Source organism: Pholcus phalangioides, unplaced genomic scaffold, assembly GCF_987345545.1.
Source record: "Pholcus phalangioides strain wild (caught in Gottingen) unplaced genomic scaffold, Ppha-v1.0 ptg000007l_1, whole genome shotgun sequence".
Taxonomy (NCBI): Eukaryota; Metazoa; Arthropoda; class Arachnida; order Araneae; family Pholcidae; genus Pholcus; species Pholcus phalangioides.
In genome coordinates this window covers 13,048,077-13,062,747 of record NW_028301600.1, presented here as the reverse complement: position 1 = coordinate 13,062,747, position 14,671 = coordinate 13,048,077, and the positions used below count along the sequence as shown (strand labels likewise).

Sequence of the window (14,671 nt, the reverse complement as noted above, 5' to 3'; positions counted from 1 at the left end):
TCTTATCAATACTACTGTATATAAATTTTGAGAAGTTTAACAAAGCGTTTATGGTTCCTCGGTTTTTTATGAAGCCATATTGGTTTTCTGCAAAAAAGTTTGTATATTGTAGAAATTTATAGATTCACGATAAGATTTTTTCAATGATTCTAGAGAAAATCAATAACATTGAAATTGAACGGTAATTTGAGAAAGTATTTTTCATGCCAGATTTATAAATAGGCGTGATAGTTGCTCGATAGAGATTTGGGAAAATTTGCTGTCTGATATGATGAATTTATAAATTGAATAAGAAAATCTATATTATTTCTGGCGAATTCTTTGAGTAGAAAAATAGAAGTTTCATCATAATCAGATTTAAATTTCTTAGAAAATGACAACAAGGTATTTATGATTTCATTACCATCCACATCATACAAAGCAAAAGAATTCATGGTTAAGAATAAATAACTTTTATATTCGTCATCGTTAGTGTGTTCAGAATTACTACGATTAATGTTTTTAAAATGTAGTCTGAATTCATTCGCTAAAATTTGAGCATCGGAGAAAGTTGGCAATACTTGAGTTTGAGTTTTTTGATTAATGATTTTATTCACAAACGACCATTTTTGCCGGTTCGTATTACATTCCAAAAATCGATTTTTGCAGTATTCATTTTTGGAATTTATTGATTTCAAATTTTTTTATATAAAAATTTCAATTTTTAACTATTTTTGGGGAACTTGGGGCACCGGGAAATACGAATGGATTTCAATAAAAAAAATTATGCACCCAAGACACAACTTTCCCACCCCAAGTTAAAAGTAATTTCGAAAAAAAAAAAATTCCTATACTTTTCGATCCACCCTAATATACACACGTGTGAAACTTGTATTCACTCTGAAAATTATCATTCGACATGGTTGTCTTAAATACACTGCTGGCCACCGTAAATGCAACACCCTGAAGGAAGCATGCAAATAATATGAAATTTACAACATGCATTAGCGGAGGTGAGATATGCAAATGATTAGAATTTCAGCGCAGACGCACATCACGCGCGCCTGTGGCGCCACTTCAAAGCGCTATTTAAGGCTTGGAGATTTCGACGATTTGAAGTACGGCAATTGTGTTTTTCTTGTGGTTTTTTCAAAAAAACGATCAATTATGCCTCGTAGAAAACAGCGATCATCTTTTGATCAAGTATCCGAGTTCGACAGAGGAAGGATAGTGGCCTACCGAGATTGTGGATTATCTTTCAGGGAAATCGGTAGTCGTGTTGGACGAAACCAAACAACTGTAATGCGGATATGTGATCGTTGGATGCAGGAGGGTACGACGGACCGACGTGTTCGATCGCATCCACCTCAGTGCACCACTTCACGTGATGACAGGCGTATTGTGCGTATGGCAGTGACGGATCTCTCAGCCACATCACGAACCATAGCACAGCACATTCAGTCTGTACCGCATCATCCAGTGTCTGCGCGTACCATTCGACGCCGTTTACAGCAGAGTGGTCTGTCCGCAAGACGACCATTGCTTCATCTACCCTTTACGCAGAACCACAGACGTCTCCGCCGCAAATGGTGCGATGAAAGAAGGATGTGGACGGCACAATGGAATGAAATTGTCTTTACTTTTGAGTCACGCTTCTGTCTGCAACACCACGATGGTCGGATTCGAGTCTGGAGACACCGTGGAGAGAGGATGCTGAACAGCTGCGTTATGCACCGCCACACTGGTCCTGCACCGGGTATTATGGTATGGGGCGGTATTGGATATCACTCTCGCACTCCTCTAGTATGCATTGCCGGTACTTTAAAAAGCCAGCGCTACATCTCCGAGGTGTTGGAGCCAGTTGTCCTTCCTTACCTTCAGGGCTTGCCCACAGCCATATTTCAACAGGATAATACGCGACCACACGTGGCACGCATTGTCCAAAGGTTCTTCGTCAATCGCCAGATTGAATTGCTTCCCTGGTCAGCTCGCTCTCCGGATCTTTCGCCAATAGAAAACATGTGGTCCATGGTTGCTCAACGATTGACCCAGATTACATCCCCAGCTACCACACCAGATCAACTTTGGCAACGCGTGGAAGCTGCTTGGTCTGCTGTACCCCAAGAACACATCCAAAGTCTCTTTGAATCAATGCCGAGGCGTGTGGCAGCGGTGATCTCCAACAATGGCGGCTACTCTGGCTACTGATTTTGGCAGGAACCACACTTCACAGAAGTCTATAAATTTAATCATTTGATGCTTGGTCAACATGTTATCTACAAAATAAATATTGTTGCGATATCTCTTGTCTTTCTTGGTGTTGCAATTTGGGTGGCCAGCAGTGTAAATAAAGTGCTATATCTTCAAATCTCAAATTGAACGTTTTAGAGGAAGTTGTCAAGAAATTGATGCTGAAAGCCAAAATAGCTGAATCACTGAATAGTCCAGAATACTTTGTTCACCATAATTAAAAACTGTGATTCAAGTTATTAAAGCAAAAAGGGTATGGGTTTTCTTCTTTGCATACTTGATCGATCATGTGTGGGAAGGTAAATTTCAATTGTTGAAAAAAGTTGACAAGTTAAAATTTAAGATATATCAAAAACATTTAATTTTACGACCTCGGACTATGACATCCGTTTTCTGTGGAACTAAAGAGGGTCATTAAAACGAGCGTCTACTGTATAGGATAACCACATGATCAGCATTTTAAGGGGCACTTTCTATTTTACTGTAATTGGCCTTTTTTTTCTAATTAAAACTTTTTTTTACTATAAAAATGTCATCTTTTCTCATACACAGCACGGATCATGGCCTCAAAACTTATGAAAATAGTGACCAAAATATTTTAAAAAGTTACCAAATAGCTACCAAAATAATTTTAGAAAGAGACCAAATGGACAATGAATTTTGATTATTACCAAATTGAATGAATTGAAATTGAATTTAGTTTTTACTAAACTTTGCATTTCAATGGAACTTATCGAAATTGCTTTTTTTACATAATAGTGTGAAAAAATAAATCAAACTCAAAAGCATTCTGCTAACCAGAAAAGTTTTGAATAACTTATCAAATTTATCAACAACTATGTGTGAGAGAGTAACTACATTACATCCTAAGTAACAGTAGCAATGCTTTTCCCCCTTGTTGCTTTCCACAACCCATCTTAGAACAACCCATCTTAGAATCAATTTAAGCAGGAAAAACTTCAAAATGGGAAAAAGTTTTCACATTCAAAGAAGGAAAAAAAATGAAACACAAAATTTGATGAAAGAATTTGTCCCATCTACATTCCAGTGGATTTTTCATTCATGTTATGCTATGAATGACAGTATACAAAATGTACTCAAACTTTTTTTAACTAGTGCAAATTTGATTTACGTACCTAGGTTTGCATAATACATTCTAACAAATTTTAAGAAATTTACTAGAATGATTAAAAACTACAAAATTAAATTTTTAACAATATTATTTTAAATTATTAAATTAAAAATTACTTAATAAAATAAATTATTAAATTGAATAAAGTATTTAAATTATTAAATTAACTAAATTATTATACGTTGAGGGAGGGGCAATCCACCCTCCCCCCCCAGCGTCAATGGCAGAGCCTACTGATGTATATCAATTGTCATCGTGCCCCACCCCTAACACCTTCAAGTCTTTCTCCACCTATGGCTGGACTGGGAAGGATAAGTGAGTCTACTCTTTCACAGGCGGGGGATGGGGGGCACCAAAATAATACTGCCCTTGGGTGAGGGAGAAAATAAACCAGTTTTGAAATTGTTTGGTTTTTGAGAGAAATTTGTAAATATATAGTTTTCTTTTTTTACGCACAACATACATCCCTGCAAAAAAAAAAAAAAAAAAAAAAAAAAAAAAAACCACATTTACTCCTTTACGCAAAAACAGTATAATTTTGCTTTCCCCCCCCCCCCGCAATTTTTAACAGAAAAAGAGACTCAGCGGCCTTCCCCCGGTAAATTTCCCATGAACCTAGTAAGCACCAACGTGGCACCAAGATGGCTGACAAAGGGCACATAAAAAATTACAAAAGTATACATAATTTATAATATGAATCAACCTAATATGCGGCAGTATGCGAAAGTCGATAGAAATATATCGGGAAATACGGATAAAATGAACACGAAAATCGAATCAACAACATAATGCGGGGTTTATAAATGCAGTTGATACAGAGTTTATGGATGCTGCTGTCAGGGCTACCTATTTTAGTGCAAAAAAAAGTCGCCACAATAGCGCTGACTCCTCCCATAATTTTCAACAAACAAAAATAGTGAATTCGTCCCACCTGATTTACCATGGCCGTAATATGCTTTTTTTTTCTGGAGGGGAAACGTAATTTCACTGCCCCTTGACTGTGGAAATTTAATAATTTTATTTATTGCCTTTTCTTAAATATACCATTCCATCAAAAATGCCGCCTGAGGCATTGCCCCACCCCCCAGTTTTGGATCTGATCACGGTATGTAGCAACCCGGGCTGCAAGTATGGATGAAAATTTACTATCATCTGGGGCTGGTATCTATTTTTTTAAACCAAAGAAGAGTAAACTCGGCACCCTTCCTTGTTCAATACCTGTGGAACCAGACCCCCGCCCTCTCCTATTGCAGTCATAACAGCGACTCGAGACAAAAACGTTTTAATAACTTCTGAGGTCTAAAAAGGGGATTTTTTACACAACACCAAGAATGGAGTGCAAGATGTCGATATTAAGTTAACAATCAGTATCGTGAAGATGCTCTAAGTTATGGCAAGAAGCGGATAAAGGTCAGTTGACAGTCCCGGGCATAAAAAAAAATATTAGGTCCCTTAAAGTAGGGAAAAAGTGTAAAGTAGGGCCAAAGGCAAGCTCGGTGTGCCCCCCGTTAAATCCGCCTCTATTTACAGCTCGCATGCACGTTAACCAAGTTTTCATCGGCCTGATGACCAATTTTCATCTGATTTGGAAACCCTTCTGTTAAAGTAAACGTTGAATTGCAGGATTCTGTGATCTTTTCACAGAATCCTGTTCTAGTTCTCCTTTCGATCATATTTGGGGCTACTGTCTCTTGCTGAGATTTACATCCAGTTAGAAAAATAGTACAAATTTTATTTCTAGATAGATCGCGATCGGATGATTTTTTTTTATTGTAAGTAAATTCAAGATACTTGCGAGCTTCTTTAACCTTGGCCAGCTATATACAAAAGTATTCTCCCGCTGCGCGTAAGTTAGTTTCTGCACGGGCTCTTTTAAATCATCATTTCAAATAACATTTAAAAAAATTAACAAAAGTAACGATAGAACAAACAACAAATGTAACTTGCTCGATGCACCAAGAAAGGAATTCGGCCCTTAGGACTAAAACTTTTTAAAATAAATAAAATAAAGGATCAATTTTAAAATAAGGTTGAAAATGAAAGAATGAGTAAGCACGTGGGAAATAAGAAAGAATGGTAGTAGAGGAGGGTAAAAAATTCTTTGTTGTAAGTATATATACACCTTTTATGCTAGTTTTTTATCTGACAGGCTTTCCCATAAAAATAATATAAACGACTCTTTAACCAAGGAGCTTTCTTTCCAAGCACCTTGAAATCAAGTTATGCTGACGTCACATGGTATGCTCCCGGGAAGATAAGACACCTTCATATATAGGGGTTCCTTGCATATAGAGATTCTACGGGAAGGGAGCTAACGATCGTAGTTCAATGAAGGGAGGGAGAAAATTAGCAACCTTGGAAACTATAAAGTTCCTCCTTGAAGAAAAGAAAAACACTGACAGCAGAAAAGCGTGAGACAGAAGTTTTTTTGCAAAAAAAAAGTGGAAAAAGTGACCTGGGCTTGAAAATACATGATAAAAGTGACCAGTTTCTAAAAAAATGACTTTTAGTGGAAAAAGTGACCCGTGCCGAGCCCTGCATGCATTCAACAAAAATTATTTGAATTTTTATTCTTTGCTAATACCAAGATTATTATTATAAATTATATTATGACAGTTATTGTTGTAATTATCATAACATAATTTATAATTTAGAGATAACCATTGATAATTATTGTCATAATTATCATAACTTATAAGTTGAATTGACTATAGCAATATAAATACAAGGCCACAACAGGCAAAATGCCCAAAGAGGTGGCTGAGAAAAAGATGCCCATCACAAATATGGATGTCATATATTTCCAAAATACAGCAACTTCCAATTAAAAATGCAATTGTAAAAACGAAAAATTATATATATATGATAAAGTATTATACAGTGCCCATAAAAAATATTTATGGTTGTCTTATTCTACGTATGGATAACTTCTCAATGTACCCCAACATATTTATCATATTTCTTTTTAAACGTGTCAATTGTGTTAGAATTTACTACCTCCAGGGGTAAGCTATTCCATTTCTTAACAACTCTATTACAGAAAAATTCCCTGCGACACAACCTAGAATTGTTCCTTATCAATACATACTGGTGTTTCCTTGTCCAAGAAGTCAATTGGCAGAGTATTAATAAATCATGGTCCATCCTATCCATCCCATTGAAAATTTTTTAACACTTTGATCATATCCCTCACTGACACCTGCGTTCTTCCAATGTAAACATATTTAAAAAATGAAGTGTCTTTTCTTCATCGTCTTTTGCCGCTGTGGTGGTCGAGTGGTTATAGTGCCGGACTCATGATGCGAGGATCCGGGTTCGAACCCCACAGTGGTGGTCGGCTGAAGTTGGTTTTCTGTGGTTCCCAACTTCAAGGCGCAAATGCGAGCCGATCTCCCCGTTAAAAAGTCTCGCCACAGAGAGCAACAGTCCTACAACGGTAAATCATTCAACCATAACACTTCACTCATAGTTAGTAAAACTGGGGGCAGATGACAGCACTACACATAACAAGCATTACACACAAACAAACTTTACGTCAGGTTGCACTACACGTACACGCACATTCCCGCATGTACCGATTCGTTGGGGGGTTCCGCGGGGGGGGGGCATGTGTGGTGTAGCAGTAGTAGGTAGGGGCTCGGGGATCCATGATGTTCTTAAGTCAGCCACCTCGTTGGGAAATTTGCCTGTTGTGGCGTTGTATTTGTATTTGTATATTTGTATATTTGTATTCTCAAGCCCTGTGTGTGAACAAGAACCCACATAGCTCTTCTCTGCACCCCTTCAACCAAGTCAGTTCTGCAGTTCCTCTATTCCCCTCCCCCTCCATCCAAGTCCCTCTGTAGGTATGGTTTCAAAAACCTTACAGTACACTCCAGTCCAGGACGAACTAAGCCTCGGAAAAGCAGAAGAATGATTTTAAGAGAACGCGAAGAGACCTTTTTGAAAATGAGACTAAGCATTCTATTCGCTCTTTTGACCACCGCTGAACAATGTTCAGAAAACCTAAGCCGCTCGTCAATGAGAATTCCCAAATCGCTGACCCTAGTTGCATCCAGGATAGTGACACCATTCAACTTGTAAGAGAACCGTGAGTTTTTCGAACCAAAATGAGCGACCATGCACCTGTCAATGCTAAATGTCATGCTCCATTCATTTGCTCATGCTCCAATCCTGTTTAAGTTGGTCTGGCGCAACTCCCTATTGCTTTGATTACCGACTACCCCCATTAGCTTCATGCCAGCTGCAAATTTACTAACAGTCCCATCGATACCCTGATTGAGTTTATTGATAAAAAGTGAAAAAGTATGAGGGCCAAGGACACTTCTTTGGGAAAATCCACTTGTGATGCCTGTCCAGACGTGCCAGCTTTTGAAATCCAGAAATCCGGAGATTCTCCCGAGGGCGAACCCCCACCCTTCGGCACTCACAGACTCGATCAAAAAAATTTCACAAAAAAAAAATTTCGAAAGAAAAAAAATTATCAATTAAGAAAAAGTTACACCCCCCCCCAAGGCAGGTTCTGCATTGCCCCTGGGCAATATAATTCCATGTCATGAACACCCTCTATGGTTCACGGATAGCGTGCGGAACCTTTATCTTGAAAAGAAAAGAGCATTCAGAGAGTATAAAAGTGGACGAGGTGACCTATCATTGTTTACTGATAAAAGAAGACTGTTGAAGAAAGCGATAAGGGATAGTAAAAAGCAAGTTGAATCTAGGTTGGCAGATAACATTGGCTCTGACCCAAAATCATTTTTTCGATACGTCAATAATGGATGTAAGGGGACAGTTGGCCCCCTCTCGATAGGAGGCTCAAAAGTAGAGAGCAATGTAGGCATGTGTAGTGCTTTCAATGACTTTTTCGCGTCGGTTTTTAATGGAGATAATGATATTCGATATACGGGTGTTGCATGGGGTAATAAAACGCTCAACGATATTCAAGTGGAAGACGTGGAGGTCCTAAATCTTCTAAGAAATGTATGTGCAAGCAAAGCACCAGGACCACATGATATCTATCCCAGGGTTCTCAGGGAAGGTGCTAATGAATTGTTGGGGCCAGTCGCACAGATATACAGGAGTAGTGTTGCTGAGGGTATCGTCCCGAGAGATTGGAAACTGGCTAACGTTGTTCCTATATTTAAGAAGGGTAGTAGAGAAGTGGTGTCTAATTATCGTCCAGTGAGTTTGACGAGCTCCCTCTCGAAAATTTTGGAAATTATCATCAAAAGGCAGTTTGTGAAGTGGATAGACGAGAATAATGTATTGTCGGATAATCAGCATGGGTTCAGGAAGGGGAAGTCATGTGTAACTAACCTCCTTTGCTTCTATGATTACGTGACTAAGGCTTTGGGTAAGAGCAAAAATGTCGACGTGGTTTACCTTGATTTCCAGAAGGCATTCGATCGGGTCCAACATGGCAAACTCTTGAAGCGTTTACACGAGATTGGAATAGGGGGCAACTTGCTGAATTGGATAGAATCGTGGTTAAGAGATAGGTCGCAACGAGTTATGGTGAACGGGGAATTCTCTGGTTGGACAGACGTCACAAGTGGAGTTCCTCAGGGAAGTGTCCTTGGCCCCATACTTTTTTCACTTTTTATCGATAAACTCGATCAGGGTATCGATGGAATTACTAGCAAATTCGCAGATGATGTGAAGCTAATGGGGGTAATCGGGAATGAAAGCGATAGGGAGTTGCTCCAGACCAACTTAAACAAGATTGCAGCATGGGCAAATGAATGGAGCATGACGTTTAGCGTAGATAAGTGCATGGTCGCTCATTTTGGTTCGAACAACCCACGGTTCTCTTACGAGTTGAATGGTGTCACTATCCCGGATGCAACTAGAGTCACCGATTTGGGAATTCTCATTGACGAGCGACTTAAGTTTTCTGAACATTGTTCAGCGGTTGTCAAAAAATCGAATAGAATGCTTGGTCTCATTTTCAAAAAGGTCTCTTCGCGTTCTCCTAAAGTCATTCTTCCGCTTTTTCGAGGCTTGGTTCGTCCTGGACTGGAGTATGCTGTAAGGTTTTGGAGACCATACCTACAGAGGGACATAGACTTGGTTGAAGGGGTGCAGAGAAGAGCTACGCGTGTCCTTATTGGCACACAGGGCTTGAGTTATGAAGAAAGACTTCATTTTTTGAATATGTTTACATTGGATGAACGCAGGTGTCGAGGAGATATGATCGAAGTGTTCAAAATTTTCAATGGGATGGATAGGATGGACCATGAACTTTTAGTACACCGCCAATCGACTGCTTTTACAAGGGGACACCAGTATCGATTGGTGAGGGACAATGCAAGGTTATGGTGTCGCAGGGAATTTTTCTCCAATAGGGTTGTTAATAAATGGAATAGCTTACCCCCGGAGGTAGTAAATTGTAACACAATTGACACGTTTAAAAAGAAATACGATAAACATGTTGGGGTAAATCGGGAAGCTATCCATTCTTAGAATAAGACAACCATAAGTATTCTTTATGGGCATTGTATAATATTTTATCATGTGTATATATTGTTTGTAATTTGTGTTAATTGCATTTTTAATTGGGTTGCTGTATTTTTGAAACATATGACAACCATATTTTTATGGGCATCTTTTTATCAGCCACCTCGTTGGGCATTTTGCCTGTTGTGGTGTTGTATTTGTATTTGTATTTATTTGTATGTCAGTCTTTCCGTGCAGAATAGAGAAATCCCATCTACATACTGTTCATAAAACAAAAGTGTTTCCTTTCGTGGATCCTATCAGTGATTTTATCTTGGGTATATGAACTCTTATAAGCTTTATATTTTAGCTTTATTAAAGTTTTATATTTTCTTTCTGAACACGTTTAATCGGAACAAACAATTAAAAAAAACTCAAATTACAACGCTGCCGACAAAAAAACGTGTTTACCGCACGGCTGTTAATGGAATAGAATAACGATTATACAGGAATTTCGGCAACCAAGGTCATGCCCCTGATAAATGATTGCTGATAAACGCTACGAAAACAAAGTCGAGTCTTTGCCAGTTGCTTAAATGCGGTCACAGAGACTTTTTTTAAGGCTCCTCTCTATGGGTGTTTTCCCTAACGACGACGGTAATCATTGACGGCATGGCAACGTGAAAGCTCGCATAAAATCTCATTTTCTGAAAAAATCCGGAGAAATTTTAACAAATCCGGAAAGCGGGAGGAAGGATGAAAAATCCAGAGTCTCCCGCCGAAATCGGGAGAGTTGGCAGGTCTGCCTGTCCAATCAGAGAATTCCCCGTTCACTATAACCCGTTCAGAGATGCCACTGTACTCAAATTTACCTGGGTCCCAGTTTATTGGCAAAATCGTGGTTCTTTTTGAGTGAAAGTGGGTCCCGAAAAAAATTATAGTCCCGCCCCCTATCATTCAATAGTATCTCTGAATTTTTTCCAGCTTGGCCAAGGTCTTTGATCACCTGCTTATATTTCTTCATTGAGACAGAGCGGCAGGCCATGTTCTGGGTAGGGATCTAGGTGAATCAAATAAAAAAATAATTCATTTCTAAAAACATTCTATACAAAGGTTCATTGAAAAAAAAAGGTTCATTTACCAACTTAAAATTATGTTCTTTTACTTTCATTGTCTACTAGTAGAAAAAGCTTGCAAAGAAACCCACACACACACATTAACACTAAGAATTTAACATATGGAATTTAACCAATGTAATAAATCTAAAACAAATATAGTCAATCCAGCTTATAATGTTCCCATTTAGAATGTTTTAGTATGACTTATTTTTGTGTGGTCCCAACTCTAAGTAATTCTCATTAAGATTTCCAGTTTAAAGTGTTTTCCTGCTTGCAATGTTTTTCTAATGGTTTTTTTGAAAAATGTTATAAGCAGGATCCACTGTAATTAAAAGTTAAGCACACACATTTATATATATTTACTAATAAATCTATCTATAAATTGTCTTCTGATTGATTTTCCATTTCGCTGTAAAAACCTTAGCTCTTTCAACAATATCTTGTGATTGAATTTAAAGCAAATGAAATTCTGACACTAATCTTCTGATTCCCCTATTCATATAAACCCTTGCAAAGCCATTTCCTCTCTCTGGTGGAATGATTTTCTTTTCCCTCCTTGACGGTCCACCACTCTGATCTGTCCCAATTTAACTGCCACATATTTTCATACCTGAATATATATGGGAGCTATATCAGATTCGTATTGGTGAAACTTAACAGTATGTTTGTGTGTGCACGCCCCGCATTTGGCATGTTTTATGTTCAGTAGGTGATGCCACTATCCAGGGCCGCACAACTACTTACTTTCTCAAACGGGGCAAGCACACATTTTGGCATTGCCCCATGTAATGTAGAAGCAGTTATATATAAAGGATGGATTCAGCGGTGCCTCTAGTCCAGAGCCCGGGGCACCAGACCTGCCAGTCCTCTCCCCCCCCCCAGTTGTGGCCCTGCATCTATCCTCCAAATTGGTAATGCATGGATTTGAAATTTAATGTATACATATGTGTTGTAGGTCTGTGTGATCATCGTCACAACCAGAGCTTTATTTTATCAAAGGAATAGGAAACTCTAAATTTAACCTTAGAAAATCATATTTTTAGCAGATTACCACTGTGCAATCGCATGTTCCAAATCAGGATTTTCACCAAAAGCCAAATATTATGGGGTCCCCCCCCCCCCAAGAAAATCATAAATTAAAAATATTTTTGAAGAAAATTAAAATAGTGGAGGGGAAAAAGTATACATTCTTATATTATCTGTTTTTAAATTTTTCTGAGTGTTAGTGACCCAAAATTTCTGTGGAAGAAATCCTTGCGCTCATCCAAAAGCCAATTCTGTGTACACATCCGTGATTTTCACAAAGCCAAATGGTGACTACCGCATAGCAGCTAGATGGCCAAACTGTGGATATTCAAGGGAGTTTTTACAGTTCAGTATTTTTTCTCTACGATCTCGGAAAACGTTTTTACAATTTGAATAAGCGTTCCAATTCTTTACTATTTTTCAAAAAATGGACATTCGCAATCTTGAAAAAACAAGACAGATTTATGCCATACAGACACTGTCTTTGAATGATGGTAGATAGCCATGAAAGTACCGTAATTTCCGGTACGTAACCAGAATGGAGAAAACCAGCAGCGGAACAGAAACTCAGAAATTTGAAAATTTGGTGTATGGCCCCTCATTCAGGGACACAACCAGATATCCATAATCTTATCTTTAATAGCCTGCGCGTATATCAATACAATACAGTTCAGTAAAATGCTTCATTTGTACTTCAAAGTAGTAAAATAACTTTTTCAACACCACACAATCATGATAGACAGCAGAAAGAAGAGGAAAAAGTTCGGGATTTTTTCTCTACTTTTTTTTATTTTTGGAATTGCGAAAGAATCCATCCTGCAGGATGCATGAACCAAATTTTTATGCATCCTCTTCCGAAATTACAGGTATTCTCTGTCCGTTGTGACCTATTTCTTAACCACGATTCTATCCAATGCAGCAAGTTACCCCCAATCTCGTGTAAACGCTTCAAGAGTTTACCATGTTGAACCTGATCAATTGCCTTTTGGAAATCTAGGTAAACATCTACATTTTTGCCCTTACCAAAGTCATGTGATCATAGAAACAAAGAAGGTTAGTTACACATGACTTCCCCTTCCTGAACCCATGCTGATTATCCGATAATACATTATTCTCATCTATCCACTTCACCAGTTGCCTTTTGATAATAATTTTCAAACTTTTGGAGATGGAGCTTGTCAAACTCACTGAATGATAATTGAACACAGCTTCTCTACTACCCTTTTTAAGTATCGGAACAACATTAGAGAGCTTCCAATCCCTTGGGACAATACTCTCACCAACACTACTCATGTAGATCTGTGCATCTGACCCTGGGATAGATATCATCTGGTCTTGGTGCTTTGCTTGCACATACATTTTTTAGCAGATTTACGATTTCTAGCTTCGTACTAAATTCTTCCCATTGACTCACCACTCCAAATGATTCCAGTCAATCTTTGAAAATTTCCACTAACCGTTCTCTCAAAACATCAAAGCTAGTTCTCCGAAAACAAGGAACCAGTGTGTTGTTATCAACCTTACTCGAAGAAAAGTTACAGAAAAAACTAACGACATGATGATCACTGGAAGAAAACTCATCCCAAACCGAAAAATGTTCAACAAGATCCTCGGAACTAGTGAGAACTAATTTTAAATTAGCAATACCCTAGTGACCTTTGATACATGCTGATAAAATTATCGAGCACCAATTAAAAAAGTCGCTTTCATATTGATCTCTAGCTGAAAGGTTCTCCCAATCGATACCGGGTTAATTGAAATCCCCTAATACGTTAATAATAAGTTTGGAAAAATATGTTCTACAGGAACGATAAGCTGGAAGTGATGTCAAATTACACGTATTTAGAGGTTAATTTTCTAGCTTTGGTTCATTTGGCGCTGCAACCAAAAGTGCATTTCCGGCAAAAGCCAAGGCAGCGGTTAAGAGTTCCTGGCCGATATTGACAAAGACAAAGGTTTGTTCAGTGAAAAGTCGCATTGAAACTCTTTTATTTAATAGTTCTATCAGTTCTCTTTCACAGGGCCCCAGTATGGGCATCAAGATTTTTAGATGAATTTGAACATATTTTTTCACTCTTTTTTAGAAAATGTTTTGCCCTGCCCAAATATATTCCGATTATCTCCTCCATATTGAACTAGGTCAACTCCAGGTATCAGTGATAATGAAAAAATTCCTGCTAAAGTTCTATCTTCAAATTCTGAATATGAAAAATAATAGATTTCTGAAAATTTGCCTGAAAAAAAAAAAAAAACCTATACAACAAGCTTCTAAATGACTACGATACCAAATTCAATTGGCCATTTGGATATTTTTGACGAGAGTGGATATATTTTTTAAAATTTAACCTTCATCCTGCCGTGAATCATGATTAAACATTACATAAACTATGTCCTAGAACGATTGATTTTGCAGGATGACCAAAAACATCTTCTGTTTTTACAAACTTGCTATGCCCCAAAGTACTATAGATCAATAAAGACAATTTCATGTATGGAAGACTAACTAATAATAAACTCTGAAATACATCAAGCGTGTATTAATACAGCTTCATTTTGGTTTGCCAGCTATTATTATGATTGAGTTTATGATTGTTATGATTGAGAAACAAATATTTTATAGTTGAGCCTCTCAAAATATGCAGTTTTTGTAATATGTATAAAAGTGAAACTTGGGAACATGTGTTTTCCGAATGACCAACTTACAAAATTTTCTAAGATAACTTTGAGCAGA

The 14,671-nt window shown here is 37.9% G+C and overlaps 1 protein-coding gene across 5 annotated transcripts in view; it reads right to left on the bottom strand.

The window, feature by feature from the left end:
* The window catches only part of LOC149084938 (coatomer subunit beta'-like), a 115,486-nt gene that overhangs the window by 78,253 nt on the left and 22,562 nt on the right, over positions 1 to 14,671 (bottom strand). The window lies entirely within an intron of this gene.